The sequence below is a fragment of the Rousettus aegyptiacus genome, unplaced genomic scaffold, assembly GCF_014176215.1.
Source record: "Rousettus aegyptiacus isolate mRouAeg1 unplaced genomic scaffold, mRouAeg1.p scaffold_m13_p_10, whole genome shotgun sequence".
Taxonomy (NCBI): Eukaryota; Metazoa; Chordata; class Mammalia; order Chiroptera; family Pteropodidae; genus Rousettus; species Rousettus aegyptiacus.
This window is the reverse complement of record NW_023416285.1, coordinates 13,773,259-13,777,764: the sequence shown is the minus strand read 5'-3', so window position 1 is coordinate 13,777,764 and position 4,506 is coordinate 13,773,259.

Here is a 4,506-nt window from a genome sequence, read left to right as displayed (position 1 = left end):
ACTTCTGAATGATTACATTTGGCCAACCCTGGAAAACACACAAATGACCCCCAGCCCCAGCCCTCGCTGCTCCAACCACTGAAAAACCAAATAGCACCCCGACGTGGAGTGCTGGCTCCTGCCCAGTCCTGCTCCTGGCCCTCGCTGTGGCAAGTGTGTGGTGGGACCAGCTGCATATACTGTCCCCTGCACATCACAGGGAAATGTGTGCTTATAAGTGGAGTGGAACAAAACATGGATCATGATGGTGACAAGCCAGGAGCCACCATCCCCCAGAGGTCCCCGCTGCAGCTGCATTTCGTTACTTCCTAGTGCTATAAAGCGTGTTGTCTAAAAACGACAGGCCAAATAAAGCAGGGAAGAATCATTCTCCTCTTTTCGCCTAGCCCGCCCCCACGCCCCCACTTGTACCCTCCAGATCAGGTCGCAGTTCCATCAGTCAGGGGCTGACGGGACCCACATAATCCAAGTGGAGGTGTTTAGTCGAACTCGGAGTTGCCCTGAGCTGCTGGGAGTTTGGAGTCACATGGTTTCTTGGAAGTGGCTGAAGCTACTTGAGAGTTGAGAACTGCATCGCACGTGATCTCCATCCTGGCTGCCCATCAGGACCACGGGAGCTTTGAGAAAATACCAATGCTGGGCTCCGCTCCAGACCGAGTGACCCAAATCTCTAGATTCCTGAGATTTCTGTAGTTTCTTAACGCCAAGCTGGGGGTTCAACATCGGGGAGATCTGGGTTCGAGAATTGATTTTACTGCTGCCTTCGGAGGGTGTCTTTGAGGAAGTTTTAAAAGTCTTTGAGGCTGTTTTCTCAGCCATAGAATGGAGGATAATAGAAACTATCTTTCAAGGTTGAGAGGACTAAAAGAGACAGAACATATTAGTGCTTGACTCATAGTGAGTGCTCAAAACATAATTGTGGTTAATATTACTGGAAGCCTCCTCCATGTTCTGTGGGCTGTATTTGAAGATACCATGGCTCACCTTCTCTCCCTTCTCTGTTCTGCCCCCAGTGTGTGGGCTTCAGTCTCTGACTCCACAGGAACATTAGTCTTGCTTCTATCACCTCTCGTATTCATGACGAAAGAGCGAGCCAAAAATCCAGCTCAGGGGGTATAACTGGCCTCGGTGGTGTTACATATTCATCCTTGACCAATCAGTCGCTCTAGCGGTGAGCATGTAAGACTGATTGGCTCAGCCCTGGGTCACATGGTTTATCTCGGAGCCAGGGGTGGCGTGCAAGCTGAGGGGTATGGGCTGGAGATTGGCGAGGGAGTGGTTCCCAGGAGAGAAACTACTGATGGGATTTAGCGGATACTGGGGCAACAGAGTAGATGCCTGCCTCCTACAACCTGCCTTGCTCATAGTTAATTATAACCACACAAAGAAATAAGTCGGACTACAGCAAACGGAAAGGTGGAAGAGGACAAGAAAGAACCAGGGGGTCATGCCCTTTGTTTACTCCATTGATTGCCATGTTGTTGCTAATTCTTTACCCAACTACAATAAATTCCCGGCTGCTCCCTGAACAGATTCTGATCATGCTCTTCCATCTACCTGGTGCCGAGTTCCTTCTTTTACATGCACCTGTCCACATTCTACTGACCCGTGAAGCTTCCACTTCAAGTTCTGCTCCTCCAAAAAGCCTTCCATGAGCACCTCGCTCCTTCTTCTCCTCCCCGTGGTCAAAGGAAATGCATCCAGACTCCTAGCGCTGTTATCTGTGTCTCTGTCATATAGCACACGTTGCTTCCCGTGCTGTTTTAGTACACGGTACTATTTTAGTACACAGTATTGCTTCTACTACTAGTCTGTGATCTTCTTGAGGGCTGATTTTATTCAGCTCAGTGCCTTCTTTATTATCATATTTAATTTTCTGTGTCGACTTGGCCGAGCATGGCACCCAGGTATTTGGTCAAATATTATTCTGAATGTTTCTTTGAGGTGTTTTTGGATGAGATCAGCATTCAAATCGGTTGCCATGGAGTAAAGCAGATTGCCCTCCACAGTGTAGGTGAGCCTTATACAATCAGTTGGAGGTCTGAAAAGAACAAAAGGCTCGCCTCCTCTAGGTGAGAGGGAAGTTTGCCAGAAGACAGCCGTCGGACTTGAACTGCAACATTAGCGCTTCCTGAGTCTCTAGCCTGCTGGCCTATCCTGCAGATTTTGGACTTGCCAGGCTCCACAGTCAAATGAGTGAATTTCATAAAATAAATCTCTCCTTTATATATACATATCCTATCAGTTCTGTTTCTGGCTAACATAAGTACCTAGCAGAGCGCCTGGAAGAAAGTAGGAGCTCTGTGTTCGTGAATTAGTGGATTAATGAAGGAATGGATCCTGCATGGCTCTTAGGTGCTATGCATCTAAGGGAAAACCTGTCTTTTAACTTCAGCTAATGAGATTACATGTGGAAACATGCTTCGTAGAGGGCCAACCTCTCTACAAATGTCTGTTGTTATAATGGTTACTTCTCCCGCCACTGTTATCACCACCATGGTGGCTATCGGTTCTAAGACTTGTGCCACTGCCGGCCTTAATGTGGTCTGCAGCCCTTGCCTTCATGGACCATCAGACACTTTGTTCCTAATAGCCACACCCTCCTCTTCTTTCTCCAACTGTCTAGTACTGAGCTGATCAACTGGTGTTTAATTTCTAGCCACCCTCTCACGTCTGGGCCATGCTGTTTGAGGTTGTGGCTCCAACTGATGGAAAGAAGTCAAGATGGGGTGGGCGGGGGGCTATGTTCACTGTCCCCTCTTCTCTCTCATGAGCAAACCATGTAGTCATGGAAGAACCAAACTGCGTTAGCAGATAGAGGGGACCTCTTTGGGCAGTGTATCTGGTAGTGAGAGAAAGCCAGTTCTCCAAACTTATGATGTTGCCAAAACTTGTTACTGTCTCCACTGAACAGTCTTTTTTGAAAGTATAGAAACAATAAAAAGATCCGTGAGTGCCAGGGACGGGGAGGCGACGTGGGGAGATGAACAGGCAGAGAACACACATGATTTTTAGGGCAGTGAAAATACCTGTCTAATATTATAACGATGGGTCTATGTCATTATACATTTGTCCAAAACCATTGAATATACAACACCAAGAGCCAATCCTAAGGTAAACTATGGACTTTGAGTGATTGTGATGTGTCAACGTAGGTTCATCCTCGGTAAACAATGCACCATCCTGATGAGTGGTGATGATGATGAGGGAGGCCATACATGCGTGGGGGCAGAGGGTACATGGGCAATCTCTGCGGCTTCCTCTCTATTTTATCGTAAACCTAAAACTGCCCTAAACAAAATCAAATTTTAAAAGAGTGTTTGCTCATGGAGAACAGTTTCTGAAACCAATGACAAGCCCCAGATGAAACATCGCCCCAATTTATTGCAAGTCTAAACAGCTTGGCTCAGATGAGGGGTCTGGCACCACACTTGAAGAACAGCTGTAGATCAGTTCGGGTTTGGGCTTATTAGCCGTGAGTCGGGTTAGAAGGGTATCTTCGGGGAAAAGGGGTCTTGGGCAGGGAACCCAAGCGACTGTGAATAACCCTGACAGCACGTGTAGTTGCTGGGGAAGTTTAACTGCCTCAGCTGTGCCTCATCAGTCGGCCAGTTCAGCGGAGCCTCAGCAGATAGAAATACCAAGCCAGAGCCAGGGCTAGCCAGCCAGTTCCCAGCCCGGCGTGGGGCCTGGATTGGTTTCGCTTGTCGGATGGCCGCCTCAGCTTCTGAGAGCCTCGGAGTTGGAAGACATGCGAGAAGGTCGTGGAGTTCAACAGTTGTCAGATGGGAGGAGCCCCGTGAGGCTTTCGGAGGTGAGTGCGTCTCGCCTCAGGGCAGCAGCCCCCAAAGGCACGAGCCGTCATTGGACAGCTGCCCCGTGCCAGCCCCAGTCCCTAGATACACTTCAGGAGCTCGGATCCTCCCAGGGCAGAGTGTGAGGGAGTCCAGGTCTTCTGCGAAGACTGTTTTGCCTTCCCAGGCAGTTAGTTCCTTGGTTGAATTGTAAAGCTATTTTGCTTTTGTCTCATTCATTTATTCATTCTGTTTACAGAGATAATATTTGCATTCTGTGTATACGCGCTTGTAGAAAATTTAAATACATGAAGGTAGAAAAAAGAATGTAAGACTCCCCATCATCCAAGAACAAATCCATTGAACGTTCTGACATTTGACAGTGAAGTTTTCGACACCTTTCTCTATGTATATACTCATGTAGACAGTTATGTGTCACTCAACATAATGAGACATTTTCTGTTTCCCAATTTGCATTTTTTTTTACTCAGCAATGTCACAGAGAGCCTCCTCCAGCAATGACTAGAGATGCATAGCAACATTTTAAATGGCTACTTATGATTCTGTTACATCACTACATCAAAACAGACTCTCAGCCATCCATGGATGGACTTTTAGGTTGCTGCTGGCCTTTTGCTCTGAAATGCCCCAGGGGGTGATTCTCCTCAGACCCGCGCATGCCTTGAGAGCCTCCTGCCCCACGCTGAGTCAC